This window comes from Oryctolagus cuniculus, chromosome 5 (genome assembly GCF_051225735.1).
Source record: "Oryctolagus cuniculus isolate XC-2025 breed Fujian yellow rabbit chromosome 5, ASM5122573v1, whole genome shotgun sequence".
In the NCBI taxonomy this organism is placed as follows: domain Eukaryota; kingdom Metazoa; phylum Chordata; class Mammalia; order Lagomorpha; family Leporidae; genus Oryctolagus; species Oryctolagus cuniculus.
Window position 1 is genome coordinate 75,230,488 of NC_142871.1, and position 16,178 is coordinate 75,246,665.

The following is a 16,178-nucleotide window of genomic DNA, read 5'->3' on the forward strand; positions in this document are numbered from 1 at the left end:
CAGGTGCCTAGAGACTTTGAGGACAGTAAGCAGACTGAGAACAATTGCTCCAGTCAATAGAAGATGGTAGTGGTAGCTTCATTCCACAGGAAAGCTAAAGGCTTACGAGCTGATGATTGACATGATCAGGGAGTTAGGACACCCCTGTAACTTAGGAAACAAGAGAAAATAAACACCAATATCTAGTCAAAGGTGCAAGTTGAATTCGTGCCTTCCCAGACCACAATCAAATGACTGTATGACATTCAGTTTTTAAAGTTAAAACTGGGGCCATCGCTGTGGCGCAGCGGGTTAATGCCCTGGCCTGAAGCGCTGGCATCCCATATGGGCTCTGGTTCAAGGCCCGGCTGCTCCACTTCCTATCCAGCTCTCTGCTATGACCTGGGATAGTAGTAGAGGATGGCCCAGGTGCTTGGGCCCCTGCATCCACGTGAGAGACCCGGAGGAAGTTTCTGGCTCCTGGTTTAGGATTGGTCCAGCTCCAGCTGTTGAGGCCATCTGGGGAGTGAACCAGCGGATGGAAGACCTCTCTCTCTCTCACTCAGCCTCTCCTCTTTCTGTGTAGCTCTAACTTTCAAATAAATAAATCTTAAAAAAAATAGATTCAAAAGCTGGGGTGGGCATTTGGTGCAGTAGTTAGCACCTGCATCTCATATCAGATTGCCAGGGTCAGAGTCCCAGTTGTGCACCCTGGGAAGCTGCAGATGGTGGTCCAAGTGGTTGGGTCTCTATCACCCATGTAGGAGACTTGGATGGAGTTCCTAGATTCTGGCTTCAGCGTGACACAGCCCTAGCCTGACACAGCTCTTGCCCAAGGTGGGCATTTTGGGAGTAAACAGCTGGGTGGAAGATTCTCTCTCTCTCTTTCAAAACAAACAAGCAACTATTAAAATAAACATATCATTATGAAATTGCACAAGAATGGAGACAAAGGAAAGATTCAACAAGCTTCCAGAGAGTGGGAAAAATAAATATGAGAAAGAAGTGATAGATCAAAAAATAAAAATATGGGGCTGCCGCTGTGGCGTGGTAAGCTGAGCCTCCGCCTGTGATGGTGGCATCCTATATGGGTGCTGTTTCCTGTCCTGGATACTCCTCTTCTGATCCAGCTCTCTACTAATGGCCTGGGAAAGCAGTGAAAGATGGCCCACGTCTTGGGCCCTCATACCCACGGAAGAAGCTCCTGGTTCCTGGCTTCAGATTGGCCCAGCTCCGGCTGTTGTGGCCATTTGGGGAATGAACCAGCAGATGTAAGACCTTTCTCTCTGTCTCTCCCTCTCTCTGTACTTCTGACTCTCAACTCAATAAATAAAATCTTTTAAAAAGAAAAAATAAAAATATAGCAGACAATAGCATCACTGGTGACTAGCAGATACTGCTTATTTTTTTAAACATTTATTTATTTATTTGAAAGTCAGAGTTACACAAGAGAGGAGAGGCAGGGAGAGAGAGAAAGAGAGGTCTTCCATCTGGTGGTTCACTCCCCAGATGGCTGCAACAGCAGGAGCTGCGCTGATCCGAAGCCAGGAGCCAGGAGCTTCTTCCATGTCTCTGACACGGGTGCAGGGGCCCAAGGACTTGGGCCATCTTGTATTGCTTTCCCAGGCCATAGCAGAGCGCTGGATCAGAAGTGGAGCAGCTGGGTCTTGAACCGGCGTCCATATGGGATGCCGGTGCTTCAGGCCAGGGAATTAACCCACTGCACCACAGTGCCAGCCCTGATACTGCTTGTTTCTAAACCTAGAATTTTTTATTCATACTACCAATCAAAGATTAGAGTAGACTAGTCTCAAAAATTTTACCTTCTCAGGATGCTACTTGGGTAGAATGAACGATTATAGCTAGAAAGAAGAAGATGTACGTCCAGAAACAGAAATACAAAGTATTAGAAAAGGAAAAATCACCAAGATGATGGTAAAGTGGTAACAGTATAATAGGTTGGAGTGGTGGGTGGGGCTGGGGCAGAGGAGACCCTTCAAGGAGAAGGTATAAAGTTTCAATAAGAGATGTCACTGGGGCCAGCATTGTGGTGTAGCAGGTAAAACCGCCATCTGCTGTGCTGGTATTTCCATATGCATGCTGGTTCAAGTCCCAGCTGCTCCACTTCTGATCCAGATCTCTGCTATGTCCTGGGAAAGCAGTGGAAGATGCCCCAAGCCCTTGGGCCCCTGCACCTGCGTGGGAGACTGGGAAGAAGCTCCTGGCTCCTGGCTTTGGAACCGCCTAACTCCTGCTGTTGCAGCCATTTGGGGAGTAAGCCAGCGAATGGAAGACCTCTCTCTTTCTCTCTCTGCCTTTGCTTCTCTGTAACTTTGCCTTTCAAATAAATAAATCTTTAAAGGGGTGGGGGGATAGAGAGAGAGAGAATGTCACTAACATAAGATTGACAGGTGCTTGAATGTACTGAGAAATACTGACACAATCCAGCAATATTTGTGGTAGAATTCCTGAAAAAATTAAGCAAATGAAATGCCAGGAAAGACAACTTGTTCAGTAGAGGTGGGAAAGACATCCTACCTATTACACTGGAGGAATCAATAAAGGAAAGCATTCACTGAGCTGTAACAATATAAACATTGATCCAACCAAAATTGTAGTTATTTATAGCTGACAGAAGATCATGAAGTGTGTGATGGGATCTAGAAAGAGAATTCGATTTTCAGAGTCTGTGAGAACAACACCTAAAATTTAAAACTCAAGTAGCAGAAATAAACAAATGCTGCTCAGAAGTAAGGATACAAATTCAAAGGATTAGTTTAAAAAGTGGAACATGGCTGGCCAGGAGGATCAGGAAATAGAAGAGAGACAGAATCTAAAATTAGAGGAGAACATACGATTAGACTGACAGCGAAGAAAGGATATATAGGACTAGATGACAGTGATGTAAAATTAATCTATAGGACTGGGCAGTTGGTTGGATAAAGAAAGAGTAGTAAAATGAAGACAGGGGTTTTAACCATGGTTGCTGATAATACAGCAAAATCACCACCAAAATAAGAAATTCAGAAAACGCGTGAGTTGTAGTTGGGGTAAAGGGAGATTCTTATTGTATTTTTTCTTCTTATTATTATTCTAATTGTCAGTAAACTAATATCAAGTCAACAACTAAATTTTTTGTAAATACATATGAGGAAATGTTGTATTTGAGATTCTGGAGGAACATTTGGGAGAAGGAATAAGACAAACAGTAAGAAATATTCTTTTTAAACTTCAGAAGGAAGTCAGGGTGATAAATACTTGCAAGTTATTTGACTGAAGGTGACTTTTTTTTTTTTTTTACAGGCAGAGTGGACAGTGAAAGACAGAAAGAAAGGTCTTCCTTTGCCATGGTTCACCATCCAATGGCCAACGCACACGCTGATCCAAAGCCAGGAGTCAGGTGCTTCTCCTGGTCTCCCATGCGGGTGCAGGGCCCAAGCACTTGGGCCCATCCTCCACTGTACTCCCGGGCCACAGCAGAGAGCTGGAATGGAAGAGAGGCAACCGGGACAGAATCCGGTGCCCCGACTGGGACTAGAACCCGGTGTGCCAGTGCCGCAGGGGGAGGATTAGCCCACTGAGCCGTGGCGCCTACCTGGCCTTGAAGGTGACTATTGAAATTGGGAGAGTGAATTATATGGTTTAAGAATAGGAAATAAAAATATTGATAATATAAAATGAAATACCCAACTGAACACAAGGTATATACAGACTACATTTGAAAACTAAGGGGCTGGCGCTGTGGTGTAGTGGGTAGAGCTGCTGCCTGCAATGCCAGCATTTTCACATGGGTGTGGATTCAAGTCCCAGCTCCTCCACTCTGATCCAGCTCTCTGCTATGGCCTGGGAAAGCAGTGGAAGATGACCCAAGTCCTTGGGCCCTGCACCCACATGGGAGACTTAGAAGAAGCTCCTGACTCCTGGCTTCGGATCGGCACAGCTCCGGCCATTATGTCTAATTGGGAAGTGAAACAGCAGATGGAAGACCTCTCTCTCTCTCTCTCTCTCTCTCTCTCTCTCTGCCTCTCCTTCACTCTCTGTGTAACTCTGACTTTCAAGTAAATAAATATTAAAAAAAGAAACCTAAAGTAGAAGCCATGTGAAAATGTCAACAGATTTCTCCAAATGGACCTTAGACACCATCAACAGAACCTGATAAGATCTTGGAGCCTGAGGCTGCTGCCTCGGCTCACTAGGCTAATCCTCCGCCTTGTGGCGCTGGCACACCGGGTTCTAGTCCCGGTCGGGGCGCCGGATTCTGTCCCCGGTTGCCCCTCTTCCAGGCCAGCTCTCTGCTGTGGCCAGGGAGTGCAGTGGAGGATGGCCCAAGTCCTTGGGCCCTGCACCCCATGGGAGACCAGGATAAGTACCTGGCTCCTGCCATTGGATCAGCGTGGTGCGCTGGCCGCGGCAGCCATTGGAGGGTGAACCAACGGCAAAGGGCAAAGGAAGACCTTTCTCTCTGTCTCTCTCTCTCACTGTCCACTCTGCCTGTCAAAAAAATTAAAAAAAAATTTATAAAAAAAAAAATCTTGAGCCTGAATGATCAAAGTTTGAGTCTTGAGTCTCAAACCATGTGACTTGGGGAAAGGTATTTGTCTTATCAGTAAACTCATAAGAATTTCATATAAATTAATTTACATATTGTATGCAAGGTGCCCAACACAATGTATATCACAAAATGGGTATTTGAATGTTCTCCTGCCTAGAGTTTACATACCTCCTTAGGATTGCTTATAGCCATGAACCTGTGACACGTAGGATACCACCTTCCCTTCCCTGGGCCAGTTTCTTTCCTACGATTCCTCAACTAGGTCATCATTGCTCTTAGAGTTCCTATGCAGCCAAACCTTTCCAATGAGTTCCTTTAATCTATTGATTACCAGTAGACTGGTCAAGTTTAAACCAATACTTAAGACTAATTAGTGATTCTTAAGGCTTTAAATGTTGAAGAGATGTGGTCCAGCCCAACCTACTCCACAGGACCAGAGTAGCTTCTAGTGATAGGTAATATGTTATGTATTACATGAAGTGTCACACAGGAAAGAATGAGTTGGTTAGATCCAGCAAGACATAGCACTATGGGAAAGGAAGCTTGGCACTGGAAGTACAGAATTTATTTGTGTTGGGTGACATTGGCCAATACATAAATCATCAGTTTCTTTCTCTTTAAAGTGAGTATAACGTAGTAGTGCTACTTTATCCATAGGGAATATGTTCCAAGACCCTCAGTGGATGCTTAAAACTGTGAATAGTAGCAAACTCTATGCATATTATGTTTTTCCTATACATGCATACCTATGATAAAGTTTAATATTTAAATTTGGTACAGTTAGAGATTAGAAACTAAGAATAATTATAGAACTTGTATACCACGATAAATATGTGAGTGTGATCTCTTTCTCTCTCAAAATACAGTGTACTCAGCCTTATTCCTGTGGTGATGTGAGATGATGCAATGCCTGTGTGATGTAATGAAGTGAAGTCAATGACATAAGCATCATGATGTAGCATTAGGCAGGATGCCACGACAGTCTATCAGATCCATTTTTGCAGGTAACTACTGAGTGGGTAGCATATAATTTAAAGTTATGAGTTATTTATTTAGGGAAGTCTACATTTGATATTCTCAGATCACGGTTGAGCATAGGTAACAACTTTCTCCAACAGTGAAACTCTGGATAGGGGAGGAAATTTTGCAATATTTCAGGACTACTATAAGGGCTAACTGAAAAAAACATATCAAATGTGCTCAACTCAGAGTCTGGCATATTGTTAGGACTAAATAAGTTTGTAGCTATTTTCTTTATTTCTCTCTGAATGGAAAAAAAGAAACCATCCTAGATCTGTGACTACAAAACTGATCTTCATGCGTTTGAAAGTAGAGTTTTCTCTGATACAAATCAGTCCTTTCCCATTCCTCTATAGTCAAAGAGGCGTGTGTCCATTGGCCTTGCTAGTTTTAATCTCCACTACATTTTTTTGTGTGTGTGAGGAAGGACTGAGAAAGGTAGTCTTGGTAAAATTCCAGACACTCTTGCATGCTTGGTAGATGTTCATTAATCTTCAGTAGAATCATTTTGGCAACAGACCTTGACTTATGTGACCTTTCTTCCTGGATGAATTATACTTGGATGATTCCTTATCTCAGCCAAGCCCTTTAGAACCTTCTTAGATGGTTGGCAAGATTCCGTGAACACTGCAGTTTCCTGAGAAGTTTGCAGTTGGCACCTTAAATGTGTTAGTGTTAAACAAGTAGAATTTGAGACATTATAGATCCAATTTTGGCAATGAGAGATATCCAATACCTGTTGTAAAGATGTAAAAGTTCTCTTCTGAGCTCTGTGGGTCCTCAGGAAGATAGATTTAGGAAATATCTCCTGCCTCCTGCCTCCAATCATTCACAAGGCCTGCAGTTATTCAGCATGGTCACTCTGCACGACAAGGTTATTGCTGGCAAAACAACTGATTCTTTCAAAAGATAAACAGCTCAAATTTAATGCTTGCGTAGCACTGGATTTACATTTGTTTTTCAGTTCCCTCTCACCTTTTCTCCTGCTGTTTATGAAAAGGTTTCTTATGTGATTTTATTCTCTATTTGAAATGAAGGCAGCAGGAGTTAGTCACAAACTTGAAATAAAAAGCTGATACTTCTAACCATACCTGGACCGCTTTCTATCTAAGATGATTAAACCCATGCAGTGACTGTGACTTTGGGTTCTTTATAAGGAATGACCACATAATTTTCTTATCATCTTTGCACCCCTATGACTACACTTTCTTATGTGTAGTGTTTATGTAACTTAAAAATCTACTGTGAAGATGATTCTCAAGAACTTCTTAATAATATTACTAATTTGTAATGGGGCATACTGTGATTATTGTTAATGCTGTTCCTTTCTTGGAACCCCACAGCACTTCTCACAGTGCATTGAAATTATCAGTTTACTTTTTGTTATCTCTCATCATATTTTAAAATTTTGTTAGTTATATCCCTAGAATCTAGAATTATGGCAGGTATAGAGTAAACTTTTCAATAACTATTATTGAATGAGTGAATCATGAGGTTATGGTTCACAAATAGTAGTAATATAGCCAGAAATTTACAGATTTAACCTGATGAAAATTAGTATTTTTCATATATGTTCTCCCCACCTCCAATATGCTCCTGGCTAATTCTAATTTATCCTTCAAATAAATGAGTGTTTCAAAGAAGCTTTCTTCTGTATTATCTCTTTTTTGGTAAGCTTTATGGGCGCAAAATCATGGTTGTTCTCATCTAAGATGCTATTCTCAGTATTTAGGGGTGTCTGGCATGTTGTAGCTCACTAAAACTGTTGAAATCATATTCTGTGCTCCGACTTCTCTTTTCTACTTCTGCTATCAAATTGTCCATGGGGGCTGGCACTGTGGCACAGCGGGTTAAAGCCCCAGCCTGCAGCGCTGGCATCCCATATGGGCACTAGTTCGAGTCCCAGCTGCTCCACTTCTGATCTAGCTCTCTGCTATGACTTGGGAAAGCAGCAGAAGATGACCCAAGTCCTTAGGCCCCTGCACCCATGTGGGAGGTCTGGATGAAGCTCCTGGCTGCTGGCTTCAAATCAGCTCAGCTCTGGCTGTTACAGTCATTTGGGGAGTGAGCCAGTGGAATTGAAGACCTCTCTCTCTCTCTGGCTCTACCTTTCTCTGTAACTCTCTTTCGAGTAAATAAAATAAGTCTTACAAAAAATTGTCCAGGCACTCATTGCATATCATTTAGACCATGGCCACCATCTTCTTGCTGGCCTTCTGAGAACCAGCTTCTGCTCACTACAATTGGTATTGGACATAGCTGCCAAAATAATTTTCACCAAGCTGTGCTCAGGCCATAAACTTCCTGGTCTCAAATCTCTTTCAAGTTATAACTATTTATTAAGTTGCAATCAGGGAATTTTAAATGTCACGCAAATTGCTTCCCATCTTCTTTTCAAATTTCATTTTCTATAAAAGTTCTTTGTACTATTGTCATGGTCTGAACATATGTGTCCTCTCCAAAATCATTATGTTGGAATTTGGTCCTCAGTGTGAGACAATTAAGAAGCGGGTCTTTAGGAATGGATAGGTCATGAGGGCATAGCCCTGATGAAAAGTGCCCTCAGGTAGACTGTTTTCCCCTTCCAGAGGCATCTGTGAAGGAAGCAGCCTTACCAGACAATCTCCTGGCACTGTGAATGTGAATTTCCCAGCCTCCAGAACAGTGAGCATACATTCTGGTGAGTATAAATTACCCAGTGTGAGTATTTTGTTATAGCAGCCTTTAAGGACTAAGAGCCAATTTTGCTTCACCTTTGAATGTGTTTGTACTCCTCTCCAGCTACTCTCAGTAGTTTCTTGTGTTTCCCTCAGTTACAAAGGTTCCAGTCTTGCAAGTGTGAAAAAGATCCAGAACAATTTTGTCGCTCCCCCTCTTCATGGAGGAGCAACACAGGACCCTGCGTTGTTCTTTTGTCTGCTCGGCCCTCCCCGGGTTTGCTGCTGGTTCTTCCCGGGTTGGCTACTGTCCCTTCCACCTCCGTGGAAGGGCGGTTCCCCCTGCCACTTTCCCCACTTCCGCGGGGGAGCGGCACACCGCTGGCCGGCTCTCTCGGGGGCTGCACAGGTGTTCCTTCAGATAGATGTTCCCTGTGCATGTTGTCTCTCTCCTCCTTTATAGTCCTCTTCCTCCAATCCCAACTCGGCTGCCCACACGCCGAGTACGCTGCTCTCCTTCAATCAGGAGCAGGTCCTACAGTTTATTGGTTGAACTGGAGGCAGCTGAGTAGAAGCTGTTTCCTCCTCTCCCAGCGCCATATTGTGGGAGAGCAGATGCATAGAATAAGTCTTAATTCCAGTAACTTAGTCCAGTCCGAGTTGCTCCCAGTTGCTCCCCACAGATCCCCCTTTCTTTTTATTTTTGGCGTTGATACACACCTGTCTTCGGTGCCCCACGGCACACACTCTGCTCTGCTTGCTAGAGTTGCCCACAGGTGCTTACAAGCCCTATCAATCAGGCAAACCAAATCCGGGTCCTCTCTTCGCCATGTTGTGAGGAGGTTTTTAGGCGCTGATGCGTGCCTGTGTTTGGTGCCCTGCAGCGCATGCTCTGCTATGCTAGAACTGCCTGCAGGTGCTTACAAGCCCTACCAATCAGGCAAACCAAATCTGAGCCTTCTCATTGCCGTATTGTGGGGAGACTTATTAGTGTTGATGACGTGCCTGTCTTCGGTGACCTGCAGCCGCCCACAGGTGCTTATCGTCTTACTAATCAGGCAGACCGAATCCAAGCTCTCTCATTGTGGGGAGGCCTTATTTTTCTCTATTTCTCTACCTCTGGGCATTCCTATTTCTCCTATTTTACTTCTATCTGCCAGCATTCCTATTTCTCTCATTTTACTTCTATACTTCTGTTTCTCTTATCCCTGCGGCATCCCAGCGCCCACCCCGAGGCTGCTTCTTGGCACCTCGCCCCGAGGCTGCTTCCCGGCTCTGAGCCGCTTCAGCCCACGCTTCTCTCATCTGCGCGGCTTCCCGGCGCCCGCCCTGCGGCGGGCTCCCAGCTCTGCGTGGCTTGGCTTCACGCACTCCGCGGTCTCCACGCCCTTCGCGCCCGCACCATGGCCTTCGCGCTAGCCCCACGTTTCCTACTCACACCCCGTGCGCTCTCCCCGTTTGTGCCCCGTGCGCTCTCTCTGCGCGCGGCGGCTTCCTTGAGTCACACAGCCCAGCTCACGTTTCCGCCACCGGCATTCAGTCCAAGTTCCCCAGGCTAACCTGGCGAATTCAACCTAGCTCACGTCTGCGCCCCCCAGTTTGGCTTCCCATCTTTTGCTCCCCGGGCTAATCTGACGGATTCCAAACTGGCGGCCCACGTCTCTGCCTCTGGTTCCAGATTTTCGCCCCTTGTACCCCGGGCTGACTTGAAGAATCCCAAGATAGCTTACGTCTCCGCTTCAGCCTGCCCCTGCGGCTTCATCCTCCCTAACATATTTTTCTCTACCCAGTATGTTTCCCTAAGTTTTCTTCCAACAATATTCCCCTCTCACTTCTCCTGGCTTCTCCCCACAGTCCGTATCCGAGTCTAAGTTTCTTCTAGGTTTCACTTTCACTTTCAACCTGCAGTCTGTATCTGAGTCTAAGTTTCTTCTTGCTTTCACTTTAAATCCTAACTTCTTTCCCACAGTCCGTATCCGAGTCTATGCCTAGGCTTTCAATAGCTTCTTCCGGCACCTTTTCCGTCCGGCTTTTCCCTAGGCTCTTTGCTAGTCTCTCTCTCTCCGGTATTTTCCCACTTCTTCCCGCTTCTTCCCTCCTAGGTTTCCTATCCGAGTCACGGCACCATTATGTCACTCCCCCTCTTCGTGGAAGAGCAACACAGGACCCTGCATTGTTCTTTTGTCTGCTTGGCCCTCCCCGGGTTTGCTGCTGGTTCTTCCCGGGTTGGCTACCATCCCTTCTACCTCCGTGGAAGGGCGTTTCCCCCTGCCACTTTCCCCACTTCCGCGGGGGAGCGGCATACCGCTGGCCGGCTCTCTCGGGGGCTGCACAGGTGTTCCTTCAGATAGATGTTCCCTGTGCATGTTGTCTCTCTCCTCCTTTATAGTCCTCTTCCACCAATCCCAACTCTGCTACCCACACGCCGAGTACGCTGCTCTCCTTCAATCAGGAGCAGGTCCTACAGTTTATTGGTTGAACTGGAGGCAGCTGAGTAGAAGCTGTTTCCTCCTCTCCCAGCGCCATATTGTGGGAGAGCAGATGCATAGAATAAGTCTTAATTCCAGTAACTTAGTCTAGTCCGAGTTGCTCCCAGTTGCTCCCCACAAATTTTAGTTCTATAAAAGAAATGTTCTCAATATAAAACAGCAAACTGCATCAGGAAATGAACAAAGGGGAGGGAAGTTAGTTAAAGTGATTGAATATTCTAAATAAACCTATAGAATAAGTACATTTAAACTGATTATAGAAATATAGGACTTCCTTGACTCCAGAAGGGAAGAGGGGGAGAAAGAGAAACTCCTATTGTGCTGTTTCACAAGTGCCTCGCTGATTCTTTGAGCTGGGATGGGGCTGGATGAAGGACTGAGTCTTGGAAGTTAGTGAGGGCATCTGGGGGAGGGAGTGGAGATAGGGAGGTACAGGCAAGGAAGGACAAACTCAATGTCAGAAGTAGCATCTATTTCTGCAAGAAGTGAAAGGGCCATAGTCTGGTGACAACTAATAGACATCTACCAGAAGCCTTTGCATGCTTGAAATATTGGGAGGGGCCGGCACTGTGGCACAGTGGGTTAAAGCCTGGCCTGAAGCTCTGGCATCCCATATAGATGCCAGTTCTAGTCCCGGCTGCTCCTCTTCCAGTCCAGCTCTCTGTTATGGCCTGGGAAAGCAGAAGAGGATGGCCCAAGTGCTTGGACTCCTGCACCTGCATGAGAGATCTGGAAGAAGCACCTGGCTCCTGGCTTCGGATTGGCCCAGCTCCGGCTGTTGTGGCCATGTGGGGAGTGAACCATCGGATGGAAGACCTCTCTCTCTGTCTCTACCTCTCTTTGTAACTCTGTCTTTCAAATAAATAAAATAAATCTTTTAAAAAAAAGAAATATTGGGAAATCTCTCAGTCATTAGAACTTGAATGTTATTCAAAATATATGCTGCTATCTGTTGGCTATCTATGAAATTTCTTGCCTTTCTGAGTATGCTAAAACAACTACTGCTTCTTAGAACTATAAAATGGAGAAATACACAATTCATTCACTAAAGACTCAGGGCACTGTTCATCTACAAAATCAACTATTCAGATTTTTTTCCCAATGGAAAGGAAGTTATTCTTAACAGAAGTTTTGAATTTTATGATAATACAAAAGAAGATACCATATTCAACTATAAAAAATTTCTGGAGTAACATTTTATAATTTGTTTGTCATGGACAAAGGAATGTCTAGTATTTGAGGTTTCTATGTCTTTAAAAACCTGTAGGGAATATTCATCAACCTATGAAGCCAATGTAAGTATCAGCTCAAGCTATCATTTATGACATTTCATTGACCAGCCCTGAAAAGATGTCTGGGTCTGGGGTGAAAATTATGAGGAATAATTTTCATATTCCTGTCAGAAGTAGTTGTGAAACATTCCTATAAAACAGATTTAGAACTTGCATAGAAAGCCTTTCAGTCAGTTAAAGATGGATATGAATTTCATCAAATTATTGTGGAATATTTAATAATTCAGGTGTCATGATGAATGTGGCAGAAATTTTTATTTGTGTAATTTTTGTATTTTATGAAGTTTCATGGAAAATAAAATCATACTTCAGTAGATTCATAATAGCACCAAGTGGTATGATCAGAAAGGATGAAGAGAAGAAAGGAGAGGCTGTCCAGTGGGGCTGGGGCTCTGTGGGCCCCTCGGACATGGGTAGAATGCCCTTCACAAGCAGGCTGCCAGCTGTGGCGGGGAAGCTTGTCTCCACACCGAATGGCATCTCCCTGACTAGTAGCTTCTTGTGCTGCATGTGTGACTCTGCTCCTTAAATCACATCTCCAGAGTGGTTGCAATCTTTCACCCAGAGCTGGCAGAGGAGGGGGCTGAGCTCCTAAGGAAACAGACCGTCTCCAGGATACCCTCCCCCCCATTTTCATGAGCCCCAAGCCAATCAACAGATGTATGAACCCCCTTCCCAGATCCAGTGGACACCCCCAGTGGACTGATCCAATGAACTTACTAAACGCCAGTGTGCCACTCGGGCACTCCACCTGGTCTCCTATCCGACAAGACTTTTTCTGTGGCTTGCCAATCAAATAAAAGTTTCTTTTCTGTCAAATAAAAGTTTCTGCCTCCTTGCAAATTGTTTCCCAGCTTTTTATTTCTATGCTAAGCTGAAGAAAAGAATCCACAACCGCCCTCCCCTTCACGACCTATAATAAAAAAGGGCTGCTGGGGCCAGGCGACAGCCCCTAGGGGCCCCTGGAGAACTGTTCCCAGGGGGACAGGTGTGCAAAGGCACAGCTGGAGAAGGAGGTGTCAGCCCTGGTCTGAGCAACAGTAACTTGTTGGAGGAGCTGGGCGAGCTGGGACAGGAGCAGCAGCGCTTGCAAGGGGAGCTGCAGTCCCTGAGCCAGCGACTCCAGCGCCGAGTTCGCGCCCAAGCCAGGTGCAGGTCCAGCTGCAGCAGTTTCGGCAGAGTGTGGGGCTGCTGATGGATGAACTGGCTTTGGAAACGCAGGACACCGAGAAGCTGCAGAAGCGCCTGGCCTCCCAGACCGCTGGCCCCTGAAGGCTGTGAGCTACCTGCTCCCAGACCCAGTGGGCAAGGGCAGTGTGCGAGGCACAGAGGCTGAGCCCCTGGAGGAGCTGCAGGCCTGCATCAGCGCGCTGGTGGACAGGCACCGGGAGGGAGACCCAGCAGGTGCTGGCTCGGCTGGAGAAGGAGAACCAGCAGCTGGGCGGGTCCCTGCCCCTGTGTGAGGAGCTGGGCGCTTTCTCCAAGGCCCCAGCATCCCCCCAAGAGGCTCCTTTGGAGCAAGACCTGGGAAAGCTGGGGGAGGAGCTGCGGGCTGTTCAGGCCACAATGAGCCGAAAAAGCCAGAATATCGGGAAGCTAAAGCAGCTGCTCTAGCAAGCCACGTAGGAGGTGGCTGAGCTGCGGGTTCGCGAGGCGGCCAGCCTGAGGCAGCACGAGAAAACTCGGGGTTCATTGGTAGCCTTGACCCAAGCTTGGGGCCTGGAGCTGAAGGCAGTGCTGGACCAATATAACACAGCCAGCCTGGAAATGGGCCGGCTGGGAGGAGTGGTAGTAGAGGAGTACAGCAGGAGCTGGGACCTGGTGCGAGTCGTGCAGGCGCTCCTAGCAGTTTGAGAAAACAGCAGAGCTACTCAAAGAGAAGATGGAGCATCCCTCTGGGGCTTGTCGGGTTAGGAAGGCCAAGATCAAGGAGCTTTTGGAGGAAGTGCTAGCAGTTCCGGGAGAAAGTGTTCGCCTTTCCCCGCAGCTGCAAGATTCCTAGAACCATGGAGAGATCATGGCGGCCTAATCATTGGCTGAATGCTGCTCGGGGCTACATGGAACTAGACGTTTACAGCATGCTACTGAGAATCCTCAACCTGCAAGAGAGTGAGGCGGGTGGCCTCGTGGTGTGTCTCGGAGGTGCGAGATTTCTGTGCTGGAGTAAAAGCATCCCTCAGAATGACTGACAGGCTTCATCAAGGTGTGGTTGTGGAGGAAGGAGGGGCTTCGCCTGATTTTGTGGACCCTAAACCTGAACACGTGGATCTCGGGAGCAGCATGGAGGAGGCCAGAGAAGGTGTGGATGGCAACCAAGCCTGCAGCAAATAAAGCAGAAGGCAGTTAAAAAAAGAACAAAAATATTTTACTTTACTTTCATGTACTTTTTATCTGATGTTCTTACTTTCTTATGTAGGTACACGTTTTGAAAAATATGTGTATACATATATATATAATTTTCATTCTCTCTGAAGAATTTCTCTTAGCATTTCTTGCAAGATGAGTCTGCTGTTGATAAATTTTCTCGATTTTTGCTTTTCTGAAAAAGTATTTTATCTTAACCTTTGAAGGATAATTTTTCTGAGTTCAATATTCTAGGTTGGTGAATTTTTTCTTTTGAAATGCTAAATTTTTCATTCTATTTTTTCTTTCTAATATGATTTCCTGAGAAAAATAAACTGTAATTCTTATGTATGCTCTTCTATAGATTAGGTGAATACTTTCTCTGGGTTTTTTCAAAATTTTCTTTTTGTCCTTGGTTTTCTGAAATCTGAATATTATATACATAAGTGTAGATATTTTATATTTATTTTTCTCATTGTTTTTAAGCTTTCTGGGTCTTTAGTCTTGTGGCTGTCACTAATTCTGGATAGGTTTCAGCAATTACTAAACTAGAGAGTGTCAATTACAAAGAAAAATATATTAAAACTAACAAGATAGTGAAGTACCTATGTGCAACCTAAATGCAAAGAACAAAAACTAGATAATAGTTTTCTTAAATAACAGCAGGTACTTTAGTTCAATGAAATGCTAGCTGTAAAGTACTGATAGGAAAAATCCTTTTTGTTGGAATTCTTTACCCAGCTACACTACAATTTAAGAATGAGGCCACAGCAAATTTGTGTTTGGCAGACTCCACACCCTGAAGAATCTTTTTCAATACAGTGCAGGAATCCTAAAATTTCATCATAATAATTAAAATATATTTGCCATGTATACAATTCAGGAGAAAAATGATGATGTTAAGTGATCAAAAAGAGCTTTGACTGCCCTGGTAGTATTTAGTAATGAGCTGGGGTTTAATGTTTTAGCAGACCAAGACAAGGCAGAGGAGTAAGTTGAAAAAGTGACATCTACATATCCTTCCTATATTCATGCCCTTCAATATGAGACTTTGCACTTTCCCAAAGTATGATTTTCTTATCAGATGGATAAGAAATGATAAAATTCAACATTCAAACGTCATGCGACTCTTGGAGAACTTTCAATGTAAGATAAATTCCTATACATCTATAAAGGGTACCTATAACACAAGCAACCAGAATATAAAAACTATAGCACATAAGACACTTAAGGGAGAAAACTTAAAAGCATGATTTATATAGCAATAGCACAGGAATACATTCTCGTCATACCACATCTAACTGATACTGAGCTGGAGGACTGAATCAGAGGTCTCCAAGATCACACTTGAGTTTGGTGATTCACTAGAAGGACCCCCAGACTCAAAGAAAGTGTGATGTTCATAGTTGCAGCATACACAGAAGAAGGATGCAGCTTAAAATTAGAAAAGGGAAAAGGTACAAGGGATCAAGTCCAGGAGAAACACAATTTCTCATTGGAAATTGAATTCAATCAAGTCAGCCATTAGAGTGATTTTCCTTTTTGTATCTTGCTTCAGCCGCATAATATATGACAAATGGTCTCTTGGAAGTCTCAGCTTCAGCATCAGTGAATCCATTTTGCATCCGCAACAGGAATATTGCACCCAAAACAGCAGTGTTTTTCTGACAATGGGGTACAAAATGTGTCTGTGCATGGCTTTTAGGAATAATAGTGGAAATGTACTTCACTACCACTCTGATTATTAGACCATGTATTCTGGATATGGGGGAAAATAACTATATACAGGTTGTAGTCTCCCAGTTGGAATTATCTTCAATGAACCACTCCATCTTTTTTCAGTGCA

The 16,178-nt window shown here is 44.7% G+C and overlaps 1 pseudogene; it reads left to right on the forward strand.

Annotated features, from left to right (window-relative positions):
- LOC103349853 (ankyrin repeat domain-containing protein 35 pseudogene) overlaps positions 1–14,178 on the forward strand; it is a 73,322-nt pseudogene extending 59,144 nt beyond the window's left edge.
- The last annotated feature ends 2,000 nt before the right edge of the window (positions 14,179–16,178 follow it).